Here is a 15041-nt window from a genome sequence, read left to right on the forward strand (position 1 = left end):
TTAGAGCTCGCCTTTTGAGCTCCATCATTGATCTTCAAATTTGCACATATGAATTTGTAGATTCTGTGGAGTAAGAAAGGTGATGAGGATGCAACAACTACTAGAATTGTCAATACTCTAACTGCTCGTTAGTACGAGAGCTCTTAAAGCTTCTAAAGGAAGCGTATCTAGTTATAGGCTTTCTGACTTCCTAAAGTAGGAAGTTAGATCTTATATTTCCTTCATCAAGTTCTAACACTTATACACGTATTAGTGAAAAAAAAATATCAATATTTCCCTTATTGCAAAATATACGTGTCTACGAAAATTCGGTAGTTTTACGTAATATATTCTTCGAAATTTCGAAGCCAAATTCATTAAAAAGTTAATAAAAGCGTATGCCAAACCAAAGACCCAGTACTTCCCTGCAAAAGACAGTCCAGAAGGTCGATGGCGATGAAAAACGAAAATCAAGTCAGGAGGTAGCAACAACGTATGTTGACAATACCGCGACAGAGAAAATCTGGTTCTAGAACGGTAATCGTTCCAATTCTGCCACCCAGCGGCAGGGGCGGTAGATCACCTGACCTACCTGCAGCGTGTGCCGCGAAATTCGAATTTCTGTCGGGGACGACGGAGTCTATAGCTAAGTATATATCTGCTGGGTAAGTTCCATGTACAAAAACAACCAATTTCGACCACCTGACCCACACTACTTTGTTATACACTACGAATTGAAAATGGTACTTTTTCCTGACCACTTTCAATCAACCATAAAAACAACACCACAAGATTAAAATTCCTAATCTATCTAAACTAAGCTAGATTGGTTTCAGCCCCCTGTACCAGCACGAATCCGCAGATACGTAAGGTCCGAGAGAGAAGCACTTATCATAAGTCACACGTACATCTCTCAAATAGTTAGACAAGCAAACACAGAAATTGCATCTCCAATATGTGGATCCAATTAAGTCGTTTAACGACATATTCTTGTGGAAGCTAATGAGGTTGCTACGGCTCTGACCTCATGCGCTTTCACTCTCAGCTGCCCGAGGTATTCCTCTTCACAGGCAATATGTGCTTCTTTAATAGTTCTCTGATAAAGAATGCCTGTGCATTCTTTGACATCGTTCTTCTCGGATCTCTTACCGAGCACCAAAGGCTCTCTGAGTTTCCTCCCATTTGTTTTTTCCTCTCTAGATAGAACTTGAGGATCCTTACCGGACACAAGGTTCTCTCTATTTCTCTCCCTACCAGGGAAGTCAATCCTTTAACTTCAAACGTCCTTGGCCAAGGCTTAGAAGGATTCTCATTTTTTGCTAAAAATAGGGGTTAAATGAACACACTGCAGAATCCTTCCTGAAGCCCACTGTGCCTTCTAAAGCCTGGAGTTCACTAATCCTTTTAGCTGATGCTAATGCAAAGAGAAAATCGATTTTCTAGTCAAGTCTCTGAACGTTGAGTTATTGGGAGGTTCAAATTTCTCTGACATGAGAAACCTCAGTACCACATCCAGGTTCCAGCTGGGTGGTCTGGCTGTCTTGGACTTCGAAGTCTCAAATGATTTAATCAAATCGTGTAAATCTTTGTCATCCGTGATGTTTAGCCCTGTATGTCTAAACACCAAGAAAGCATACTTTTATAACCTTTTATAGTCGAGACTGCAAGGTTACATTTTAGTCTCAAATACAAGAGGAAATCTGCTATTTCCGTCACAAGAGTACTGGAAGAGGATACATTCTGATTCCTGGCCCACCTTCGGAACACTTCCCACTTCGACTGGTACACGCGTATAGTTGACGGACTCCTGGCCCTTGCAATTGCCTTTGCAGCAGCGCGTGAAAACCCCTTCGCTCTGACGAGTCCTTCGACAGTCTGAAGGCAGTCAGACCGAGGCGCGGGGAGGTTTTTGTGGTATCTGTCGAAGTGGGGCTGTCTGAGAAGATCGTTCCGTAAAGGAAGGTACCTTGGAAAATCTATCATCCATTCCAGTACCTCTGTGAACCACTCTTGAGCTGGCCAAACGGGGCGATTAGGTCAATTTTACTCCTTTCGTCAGAACAAACTTCCTTATTATTTCGTTTCCTATGATCTTGAAAGGAGGAAAAGCGTAGCCGTCTATTCCTTCCCAATTTAGGAGGAGGCCGTCTATCGCTACTGCTCTTGGATCTGAAATCGGAGAGCAGTAGTTCTCCAGCCTGGCATTCCAATGAGTTGCAAACAGGTCTATGTTTTGACCTTCCCCATAGGTTCCAAATTTGATTGCAGACCTCTGAGTGTAGAGTCCACTCCGTGGAAATGACTTGATCTCTCCTGCTCAACAAGTCTGCTCTGACGTTTTTCTCGCCTTGTATAAACCTTCGTCAAGAGTGTGATGTTCCGCTCCTTTGACCATAGAAGAAGCTCTTTTGCTTCTTGTACAGTGAGAGGGAGTGAGTCCCCCCTGTTTTGTTTCTTATGTAGGCTAGAGCTGTCGTGTTGTCGGAATTTACCTGCAACACTGAGTTTGCGACTTGGGTTTCCCACTGCCTGAGAGCCAGATGCACTGCCACTAACTCTTTCTCGTTGATGTGCCAGGACACCTGTTCCCCACTCCAGGTGCCTGACACTTCTCTCGGGCCCAACGTCGCCCCCCATCCCGTCTCCGATGCGTCTGTAAACAACACTAGGGAGGGGTTCGGTAACTGCAGCGATAGTCCCCTCGTTCAGTCTGCATGGTTCTAACCACCAGCTGAGGTTTTTCTTTATCTCTCTGGACAGAGGAAAAAGATTCCCACAGATCCTGATTCTTCTGGTCCCAATTCTCCTTCAAGAAGAATTGAAGAGGTCTTATGTGAAGCCTCCCTAGAGAAACGAACTGTTCCAATGAGGAGAGGGTCCCCAGAAGACTCATCCATTCCCTCGCGGAACATTGTTCTTTCTCTAGGAAGGTCTTCACTTTTAGAATGCACCGTTTCCTGTCTTTCTATGGACGGAAACACTTGAAAACCCCGAGAATCCATCAGAATCCCCAGATAGACAATGCTTTGCTGGGGATCCATCTGGGATTTCCGAGGTTCACTAACAGTCCCAGAGACTGAGTCAAGTCCAACGTTGATCTTAGGTCCTCCAGACACTGATCCCTGGATTGCGAGCGAATCAACCAATCGTCGAGATACAGATATCTCCTTATTCCTTTTAAATGCAGCCAATGTGCTACATTTTTCATCAATCCCGTGAAAACTTGGGGAGCTGTGGGAAAGACCGAAACAAAGGGCGCGAAACTGATATACTTGGCCCTGTATCATAAATCTTAGATACCTTCTGGACGAGGGATGGATGGGTACATGAAAGTAGGCATCTTGGAGATCCAATGACACCATCCAATCTCCTCTTCTTAGCGCTGAAAGAACTGACGACGTCGTCTCCATCGTGAACGTTGTTTTGATCACAAAGTGATTCAGAGCGCTTACGTCCAGCACTGGTCTCCACTCCCCAGAGGCTTTTGGTACCAGAAAGAGGCGATTGTACAATCCTGGTGAATGATCTAATACCTTTTCTATCGCCTTCTTTTCTAGCATCTGTTGCACCAGATGTAATAGTGCTTGGTTTTTTAAGGATCTCTGTATCTTGCCGCTAACTCCCTTGGAGTGGATGTTAAGGGCGGTTTTTTCCCTGAAGGGGATCAGGTATCCTCTCTCGAGGATCGAGAGGGACCAGTTGTCCGCCCCTCTCTGAGCCCAGACTTTCGCGAACCTCAAAAGTCTGGCTCCTACTGGAGTCTGGAGGACTCCTGTCTCACTGCGGCTTCGAGAAGGCCTTCGAGAAGATCTTTCCTCTCTTGAACGGCCTTCTACTCTTAGTTGCGGGTCTTGGGGTTGTTCTTCCTCGAAAGGGCTGTTGGAAAGACACCTTATTCGCTGTTCCCTCTCTCTTAGCCATCGGCACAGCCGGTTTAAGCCTCTGGCCGGACTGGAGCAAGAAGATCCTGCGTAGCTTTCTCCTTACAGATGATGGAATGTCCTCAACTGTCTCCTGAGGAAAAAGGTATTCCGAGAGTGGAGAAAAAAGCAAAGAGGATCTCTGTAATGGCGAAACAGACTTGGAGAAAGAAACGAGCTATAAACTGATCTCTTTTTGAGCACTCCTGCTCCAAAGAGAGATGCTACTTCTGTGGATCCATCCATGACTGCCTTGTCCAAGCATGAAAGGACACTTGATAACACCTCCATAGTCACGAACTCCGGATCTTGCGCTCTTTTTGCTAGAGCTCCTAAGGCCCAATCACGAAGTTGAAGACTTCAAGTGTGCGAAATAGACCCTTGAGTAAATGGTCCATCTCGCACATTCCCCAAGACGCTTTAGCCGACAGTAGAGAGCGTCTTCTAGAAGATTCTACTAGAGCAGAAAAATCCGCGTTTGCGGAAGCCGGAAGGCCTAACCCCATGGGTTTCCTCGTGTCGTACCAGACACCCGGCTTACCTGTCAATCTAGACGGAGGACACAAAAACACTGTCTTACCTGCCTCCTTCTTAACCAGGAGCCAGTTCTCCAGATTCTTGATGGCCTTCCTCATAGATAGAGTTGGCCGCATCTTGACAAAAGAGGGGGATTTTGCCAACTTAGTACTTGATAGCAGAGATCCCGGAGAAGGAGGATCAGCTGAACACAGCGAGTCCCCAAAACTCCTGAAGAAGTAATGCAGAAAGTCTCTATAATCAGAGACTCCTACTTCTTTCGCTCTCCTCCTCCCTCCGAGACTTCCTCCAAAGTTACATTCGGAGAGGGAGACTTCTTCGGTGAAGAAGTCCCTGGCAGGTATGCGACTCTTATCCTTCAAGAGCTCGTCCGAAGGAGCCGCCAGTTCAATACCCGAGATATGTTTCCTCGGTAAAGAACAAAACTCCGCTTTACTTCTCTCCTAGGTTCTTGATACCTACTAGGGAGGATCTAGAGCCTGAGTTATTAGGCTCTTGGCGCCTATCCGGAGAAACACTCGTTTCTATTCTCGAGCGCCTACTATGAGTAGGGCGCGAATCCAAAGTCAGGATCCTTTCAGGCTCTTGGCCTGTGAGGAGAGGCGCTTGCGCCTACTCTTCGTGACTCTTAGGAGTAGGGAGCGCGCCTGACAAAAGGCTCCTTTCAGGCTCCTGAATCTTACGAGGAGAGGCGTCAGAGCCTACTCCTGATCTACCAGGATTAGGGCGCAAATCCCTGGAAAGGCTCTTTTTAGGCTCTTGCTGCCTTTGAGGCGAAGCGCTTGCGCCTACTCTTGATCGTCTTACAGGAGTAGGGCGCAGATCCTCGATTAGGCTCCTTTCAGGCTCTCGACCTGCTAGGAGAACGGTAAGCGTCCGCTCTAGATACTCTTCCAGGAGTAGGGCGCGAACCCTGTTTAGGTTCTTCGTAGAATCTTGGAACCTACTAGGAGAGGCGCTTGACTCCCTTGAAGAAAGCCTATCATAAGGTCTCGAGTAACTTAACAAGACTCGATCATCCAGGCGTCCCATCGAACGTGGCGCCTTCTAGAAAATCATCCTTAGAAAGAGAGCCTTTCTCGCTTCTATCTCTCTTAGTAGAGCGCTCTCGTTCTTTCCTACCACTTGCGGAGGAGATCCTATCCTCGGAGATCGTTCGACAGATACGAACCGATAGTCTTCTCGCAAGGAGACTCTTTCCTTACTCCTACAAGGAGAGGATCTAGCGCCTACTTCCTGCCGCTTTGCGCTATGACTCTAGCTTCCGAGCTTCTACGAGGAGAATACCATCTTCCCTGTCTCGACGAAGTTTCAAAGGAGTCGTCTACTCTAGAGGCGAATAGCTCTTACTGGAGAAGATCGTCTATCATACTCCTCTTTCCTAACCGACCTCTTGACTGGAAGAGAGGCGTCCTTCCTGCGAGAAGGCTCCTTGCGCCTACTAGTCGAAAGCGAGCCTACTAAAGAAGAGAGATTCTCTTGGAGGTCCAACAGGAATCTCTTAGTAGATGACCGAATCCCTTCTGGAGAGGATTCCGGATCCTTCATAGCCTTCTTAGGCGCAGGAGAATACTCCGGAAAAGGCTCCGGGCTGGAGTCAAGAGCGCCTACTCCTGGAGGTTTCCAGGCTCTCTTGAGAGGGCGCGATTTGGAAGAAGAGCTCCATCCTCGTTTTAGGAGAGGACGAATCAGAGTCGGAAAAACACCTTCCTTAAGAGCTTTTCCTATAGCTCTCTATAGCAGCCTGGGACGAGTCTACAGGACCTGCTGAAGGGACGCCTGACCGTTGGGGATACTCTACATCCCCCTTGCGGCTTTCGACATTCCTCCTCCCCTGGGCATGGGAGTCTGAAAGAGGTCTAGGCCTAGGAGCGATGCGGAGTCGGTCAGACGCCCCCATCCACTGCACTGGGGACACTGCACTTATCACTAGACACTTCACCCTTACCTTGGTTTATATCTCGCAACTTGCTGTTGCAAATTGCGGATTGAAGCTTCCACAGCGGCTCTCTCGGCAGACACATCTGCGGGTTCGCTGCGGGGGGAAGGAGCTGAAACCAAAAAGGAAGATGGCGAAGCTACTGCAGGGTTAGAAAATACTATCTTGTTCCGCAGAACAGGATCTACTTGAACTTCTAGCTGAAGCTTTTCTAATCCTATCCTTTTCTAACTTTCTAACATACGAAGTTAGTTTCTTTCCATTGTAATTCAGTTAAGTTCTCACATACATCACACGTATCCTTAACTGAACATCCCTCCCCCTACATTTTTACACAAACAGTGTGAGGGTCCAAAGTAGCCTTAGGCAACCTCACCTTGCATCCCTCATTTACACATACTCTAAACAAGAGTTCCAGGTGTTAAATCGGACATAATTACTAACTAAATCCAACACAAAGCGTATGCCAACAACCAAAGATCAAATACTTCCCAAATAATCCTCGGCGAAGCAAGCAAGAAATTCTAAGCAGGAGCTACCAACAAAGTTGTTGTCAGCACCGGCGACAGAAAAATTCTGTCAGAAAACGGGAATGATTCCTATTACCGCCACCCAGCGGCGGTAGGGGGTGTTGATCACCTGACCTACCTGTAGCGTGTGCCGCGAGTTTTGAATTCTGTCGGACGTCAGAGACATAAGCTAAGTATATATCTGCGGGTAAGTTGCATGTGTAAAAACAGTCCTTAAGGATGCGAGCCTGTGCACGCTCCTTGGCAGCCTGGGAACTAACACAGGTCCTGCCGAAGGGACGCCAGATCGGTGGGGAGCCCCCGTAACCCTCTTGCGGCTTTCGACATACCCCACTCCCTGAGTCCTGGGAGTCCGATAGAGGTCTAGCACTAGGGGCACGATCACACATTTTAATTGAGCCGGTTTCGAAGGCCAACACTTTAGATTCTAGAGTACGTAACGACTCTAGAATCAGAGAAAGGGCATTACCTTCTCCAGACAACAGAATCAGGGCCCGCAGGCAACAACACAGGATTAGGTGAAGCAAATTCTACTGGTGTTAATACAGTGAAATGTTACTTCCCTTACCTTTCGAAGAACCGCTCTTGGAGGAAGCCCTCCTGATCCTATCGCACTCCAATTTACGCCGATAAGAATCATACACTTTCCATCCATCCTCGGTCAAACTCACATTCATTGCACCGATCATCCAATAAACATACATGCCCCCTAAACCCATACATACTGTGTGGGGATCTAACCGATGAATTTAGGTAGCCTCACCTTGCAATCACTCTTCACACACACTCTGAAACTCACAAAACTTGATCCAGACATCACGTTCACAGAAAAGCCAGTCCAAAATTAAAAAAATAAAAAAAGTCCACTATCGCGTATGCCAATCAAACAATCCAGAATCAATAAACCAAGTCAATCCAGACACTTAGAAACGAGTCAATCCAAAAAATCCTAGGCGGAGGTCTGTAAACAGTTGTTTACCGACCGGCGACAGAAAAAATATGAATAGAAAATGGGAATGGTTCCTGATATCCGCCTCCCAGCGGCGGGAATGGGTACTACCACCTGGCCGCCCACTGCCGCGTGTGCCGCGAGAAATTCTGTCGGACTTCGGAGAATACAGCTATATATATATCTGTCAGGTAAATTGCATGAACAAAAAATAAAACCTTGGTTCCTATGTGTTTAGACAAAGGGTCGACTTCCTAGCTATTGCTAGTAGTCTGCTTCGTCTCAAGAGCCTCAGCGAGGATGTGACTTATGGCTAAGAGTTCTTGTAGATCTATCAATGGGGTCTTATCCACTTACTCGACAGAATCTAATGGTCATTTGTCAATGGGGTCTTATCCACTTACATGACAATACACCCTTATGCCTAGGGGGGGCATAATTAAGGAGCACAACACCGATCCCGATCACCTGATCCTAACACGAGGGTTTGTGCTTAGTTTGAAAAGAGCTATCCCCAAACTCCTTTCAAACAAACCAAAGAAAAAAACACTATGTTAACATAAAAATTAACTCAGTTAAGGATCAGTGACGGCTCCCTATCCCAGCAACGTATCCGTAGACACGTAAAACCAAGAGAGAAGGATCTCTCGTAGGTCAACTTGACCTCCTTCGTGCAAAGGGAAGTCAACACAGAGTTGCATCTCCCGTAAGTTACAGCTAATATGTCCTTCACGACATATTGTTACGTAACAAACAAGAATTCATAAAAGCTCGCACTTCAAGCGCTTTTAATTCTCAGCTGTTTGAAGGAATCATCAAGTTATTCATGAAGTGCTTTAGCGATCACACTTTTTCAAAGAAGACCAGGGCTTCCTTTGAAATGGATCTTTTCTGGATGAAGCCTAGAGCCTGGCTTGCGCCTGGCTGGCGCCTCGCGCCTGGCTGGCGCCTCGAGCCTGGCTGGCGCCTCGCGCCTGCCTGACACTTGGTTGGCGCTTTTCGCCTGACTCATGGCTGGCGCCTCACGCCGGAAGTAGCTTCGCGCCTGGTTTCCAGACTGGCACTATTTGGCGTCTGGCGCCTGGCTGACTTCCCTCTCCACTTGCTGGAGCTTCGAGCTTGGTAGAGTCTCGAGGATGTCTAGCGATGCCCACATCGGACATTCTTATCTGTCCAATTTGTTCGCCTCTAGCGCATCTGCGCTAGGTTGGAGGCCCCCTCTTTCTCTTCATCAGACAATGACAGTTGTTCCTTGAACTGTCTCCCTCTGGCGTTTTTTTACGCCTGTTTTGGCATATGGCACCTAGTTTATCAGGAGACTGGAGAAGAGTGGAAGAAGTTCTTTCACTTTGAGCTTTGGCCTCTCCGGCAAGGGGAGGTGATTGTAATCAGCTACATCCAGTAGACGATAGGATATCTAACCGTACGAGAGATAAGTCTTCCTCCCGAGGAGGGTCCTTCTTGAATACTTCCGTGCTCACGAGATCTCTTCTTACTGTTGAAGGGGTGTCCTCGTTGCAAGAATCTTCCCTATCCTTGCCCGAAGGAAGGGAAGAAGCCTGGAAGTCGAAGGAGACTCCGAGCTGAAATTGGGAGTACTCCTGATTTCTAGCTCTTTATTGTAATCCCTCTGGACTTGGGAAACCTTCTGGGAAGCATTTCGAGCCATCATCGCATTCCAAAGACTCTGTAGGCCAAACGTTTGAACCATTCTACTGTAGATGAAAACATAAGTACCCTGCCTGGACAACGAAACCTCTATCTGAAAACATTGAATCAGGAATAGGGGGTTTTAGTTCTTGCCAGACATACTATGCTGGCAAGAACCCATTGCTAATCTCCATAGAATCTGATGCGAGATTCCAATGCTCAAAAAATTCACTTATCTTCTTGATCGTTTAGGACCATGAGAAACAAAGAATTCCCTCATAAAAATTTCTCAAAGAAGTTTGATGAGGAGCAGTTCCATCTTGTCGGAACATAGAATCTGTGGCCACAAAAAAGATCCCATTAGAAGTACATGATATCCTACTCTTGTCATATTGAGGTATCGTATTAGATCCGGAAAATCTTAATCCTCTGCTATCTCCAATCCTTTATAGACAGAGTATAGCCTTTTACTGCTTTCTTTGATAGCAGATATATACAAAGGTGATTCTTCCCTCTGAAAGGGAAGAAAAAACCGCTATGTGGTTCACAGAGGTATCGGAAGAGGACAGTTTCCTCATTCCCTCTAGCACGATCTGCAGCAATTCTATATCTTGTCCATGACTATTGACATTTACCTTGAAAAATCCTCTCATTCATGTCCACGAGTTCTGGTCAGCTGCACGCAGACAGACTCAGAGTGGAGAGGTTGCTAAGGTCCATTTATAATAGATGCTGATAGAATATTCAGACTGCCTTGGAAAAGACTTCCAAACATGCTGTGAGAAGAACGTGACCTCTGTGAATCCAACCTCTCTAAGGCCACATGAAGCATAAAGTATTATCCTCTCTTTCTTTGACGCCCTTTATCTTAAATTCTGTAAAGAATTTATATTTTAGGGGAAAAAGACTAAAGTTTATTCCCCTTTCTATAAAATAAAGATGGTGTATATTGCTACCGTCTCTTGGTCGAGGAAAAGGAAGCAGTCTACAGGAAGGCTGTTCGTCTTCTACCTTGCTAAGAGATCTATGAAGAAGACTTTTCGCAGGTTCTCACAACTCTTTGCAATAAATGAAACATACTCTCACAGTTATTATCGTCGATCGAGAAGGTTCTCACGGACATGCAAAATCTTGCATCGAACCACTTAAGGATCGTTACATTCCTTGTCTGTTTTCCAAATAGGTTCTGTTTGTTAACGCGAACAGGAGCGAAAAAAAGAGATTCTCGATGCTCTTTGTGATATGAGAGTCGTGGAATTGGCCTAAGTGATTAAATGGGTAACGAAATCAGGAACAAATCTTGCCGTTACCGAGCGTACTGTCTGAGAGGCTACTGGACTCTTAGGTTAATAACTCGCTAAAAACGAGAAAATATCTTGGATGGTGCTCTTGGCTCATTGCGCCAGGCTGGCACTGGCGTATTGCGCCAGGTTGGCGCTTCTAGGCTGACGCTTTCTTCTAATTCTCTTTATATGTTATGTGCCAGAACATCTGTGCCTTTATGGTACCCGACATCCTTTCACATGTTAATTCCGTTCTTAGTAGGAAAAACTCTTATATACGTAGTATAGTCCATTCAGGGAAACCATTTCTGCCACGAAGAGAATGTTTCCCATCCCACTCATTCCATCTTCTCTTGAGCAATATCCGATTCTAAAAAGGTGTGTGCGTTTCTGCGAAAGACTTGACCATACCGTAGTCTTAAAGTGAATTCTCTACTACATCCATCTTCTCACTAAGCATGTATTCTAATAGGCCATGCTTTCGTAAGCATGAGAGCATTATATAATATAATGTTCTGCTGCGTTAGAATCCTTTAATAATGTTACCTAGGGTAAACAGCATTGAAAGGTTATAATATCTTTCTTATTGAAAGCTTCTTAGCAAAAGGCACACAATATTTTATTTATGTTAGCTTAACTATCCCTCCATTCGAGACTAAGTCCATGATTGTAGGGAATATACGGTTTAACCATTCGATCCCGTTGGAGAGAGAGATGTAACCGACTGCTCATGACTGAGAAACTGGATGGTACTGTATTGGCCTTAGAATGACAGCCCGGCAGTCTCGCTCGCTGCCTGGCTGCATTCATCATGAGTTGCCAGTTACTTCATTCAATGAAGGAATATAATAAAATTATTCTCGAGCCTAAGGAAGCTCTTAATAATGCAAATTTAAGCCAAACAACCTTTGTTAAACACCAAAGCTGAGTAGGTATTGTCGTAACAAACCTTTTAAAGTGAAGTCCTTACCAGGAAATCCTGTAAGGACATAGATAATTCCGTAGCGAACCACAAAGGCAACTATGGTATGCGTATATGACTTGTCATTCAGTAGTCGATACAGCAAGTCCTTGCTACTACATTCTTTCCTCTCCGATTCAGAGAGAGAATGGAAATCTTGCCCTCTTCGTTCTTTTCGTCAATAAACAACGAATTAGTATTAGTCGAAAGAGATCGCAATGAAAACACTCTAGGATCGAAGAGAATCCCTCAAATTTTTATTCTCTTGGATATAAGGCAATATTCTACGCCTCTATTATTTGGAAGAGCCTCTAATCAATGAATGAGAGCTCGTACGAATCTTGTTTAATTTGCAAACGATTGCCACTCTTTCTGTATGGTTGGTTGCATTATTTTAGAAGGGGAAGATTTTAATATCGTCTTATTAGTAATGAACTAATTTTTTCCAATAAAAAAGGTTTCCAATTCTGATCTATCTTCCATTTCCTGTCCATCAAGTTGGGAGAAGAATGAGCAACCGGAGGAGAGCGCCTGCTTTCGTAAGGTGAAGAGCTTTGTTTTAGCAGTATACCCGATTCTAACCTGCAAGGGCTTACGGCCGCCTGTGCGACATCTTGAGTCCCCGCCAGGAAAAAAGCCGATCTTGCTCTTGCCTTTACTTGCATTAAGACTATCCTGAGAAGGGCGACGGCCGCCTGTGCGACAACTCCCGTCCTAATCAGAAGAAGGCCTCGAATGTCTTTCACCTTTCGCAGAATCAGGCTCTAACTCCCATCTCCGATGAAGATCCTGGTTTATAGTTTCAGGCGCTTTGCGCCTCATCTCAGGCACTTCAGGCGCTTTGCGCCTCGTTTCAGGCGCTTCGCGCTTCATTTCAGGCGCTTAAGGCGCTTTTTGCCTCGTTTCAGGCGCTTCAGGCACTTTGCGCCTTAGTTCAGGCGCTTCAGGCGCTTTGCGCCTCATTTCAGGCGCTTCAGGAGCTTTGTGCCTCGTTTCAGGCGCCTCAGGCTCTTTGCGTCTTGTTTCAGGCTCTTCAGGCGCTTGTGCCTCATTTCAGCCGCTTCAGGCGCCTCTTTAGAATCCTCTCTACAGAGTCTGCCGAGGGGACGCCTGATCGGTGGGGATTCTCTGAAACCTCCGTGCGGCTTTCGACATTCCTTCTCCTCTGGGCTTGTGAGTTTGGAAGAGGTCTAGACCTGGGAGCGAGACGAGCCGATCAGACGCACCCTCCACTTCAATGGGGAACACTATATTCACTTCTTACCTTTTAAAAGCTCGCTTTTGAGCTACATCCATTATCTTCAAATTTGCATATATAAAATGATATTGTCATGTTACAATAAAGTTTTATACATACTTACCTGACAGATATATACTTAGCTATAGACTCCGTCGTCTCCGACAGAATTTCAAATTTCGCGGCACACGCTACAGGTAGGTCAGGTGATCTACCGCCCTGCCCTGGGTGGCAGGACTAGGAACCATCCCCGTTTTCTAATCAGAATTCTTCTCTTCCACCTGTCTCCTGCGGGGAGGCTGGGTGGCTATTAATCGTATATATCTGTCAGGTAAGTATGTATAAAACTTTATTGTAACATGACAATATCATTTTTATACATTCAACTTCCCTGCCAGATATATACTTAGCTGATTAGCACCCATTGGTGGTGGGTAAGAGACAGCTAACTACTGAAATAGACAGGTAAACAACATATGTTGTAGGTATTTATAAAACCTTGGTCCTACCTTATTAGGCTGAAGACTTCGCGGCTACTGCCTTGGAGTCTGCTTAGCCTCAAGAGCCTCAGCGAGATAATGATCTATGGCTAAGAGTTCTTGTGGGTCTGCCAATGGGGTCTTATCCACTTACTCGGCAGAGCCTAAAGGCCTTTGTCATTGGGTGCTATTCCACTAACATGACAATACACCTTGTTCAAGGAGCACAAAACCGATCCGATCACCTGATCCTAACATCCATGTTAGTTCTTAAGATTGTAAGGAGTTATCCCCGAACTCCTCCCAAACAACCAAAAAACTCGAAACATAATTCACTACTTCATTACAAAATATACAAAAAATAACAAAATTTTTGTACTCCCCTACTAGTCATATACACCCTTGATCCCTACCAGCAATGACACTCTGCTCCCGTGCGACAGTAGTGAGCTTGCTACTAGAAAACCAAGCACATATCTGACAAGTTATGTACGCCGATAAAAACACAAAAATTAAGGATCAGTCTTTGCTCCAAGACCCAGTACTGTATCTGCTGATACAAAAGGACCTAGCGAGAAGCACTTCTCGATAGGTCACTCTCACGTCCTTCAGATAATGAGATGCAAACACTGAATTGCACCTCCAATATGTAGTCTCAATGATATTCTTCAGAGACATATTCTTTTGGAACGCCAAAGACGTTGCTACTGCTCTTACTTCATGCGTCTTGACCTTTAGAAGACCGAAGGATTCCTCCGAGCAGTTCTTGTGAGCATCCATAATAACGCTTCTCACAAAGAAAGCCAAGGCGTTCTTGGACATGAGTCGTTTGGGGTTCTTCACTGCACACCAAAGACCTTGTTGACAAGCTCCCATCTGTCTCTTCCTCTCTAAATAGTATTTAAGAGCTCTCACTGGACAGAGAGATCTCTCTATCTCTCTGCCTACCAGGTTAGATAGGCCTTTTACCTCAAAACTTCTGGCCAAGGTTTTGATGGGTTTTCGTTCTTTGCCAGAAACATTGTCTGGAAAGAACAGATGGCAGCATCTCCTTTGAACCCCACCGTGGAATCCAGAGCGTGTAATTCGCTCGTCCTCTTGCTGTAGCGAGAGCCACCAGGAACAAGCATTTCCTAGTGACGTCGCGGAAGGACGCCAGATGTAAAGGTTCGAATTTATCCGATGAAAGGAATTTCAGGACCACGTCTAGATTCCAACTAGGTGTTCTAGGAGTAGCTGCTTTCGAAGTCTCAAAAGGATCTAATTAGATCGTGTAGATCTTTGTCGTTAGCAATGTCCAGGCTCGATTCCTGAATACTGAAGACATCATGCTTCGGTATCCTTTTATTGTCGAGACAGATAGGTGTGATTCCTCTCTCAGAAAGAGGAGGAAATCGGCAATATTCACTATAGAGGTACTGGAGGAGGACAGCTTCTGACCCTTACACCACCTCCAAAGACTTCCCACTTCGACTGGTATACTCTTCTCGTCGAAGCTCTGCGGGCTCTAGCGATAGAGCCCACCGCAGCCTGCGAGAAAAGCCTCTCGCTCTGACAAGTCTTTCGATAGTCGAAAG

The sequence above is a fragment of the Macrobrachium nipponense genome, chromosome 40, assembly GCF_015104395.2.
Source record: "Macrobrachium nipponense isolate FS-2020 chromosome 40, ASM1510439v2, whole genome shotgun sequence".
In the NCBI taxonomy this organism is placed as follows: Eukaryota; Metazoa; Arthropoda; class Malacostraca; order Decapoda; family Palaemonidae; genus Macrobrachium; species Macrobrachium nipponense.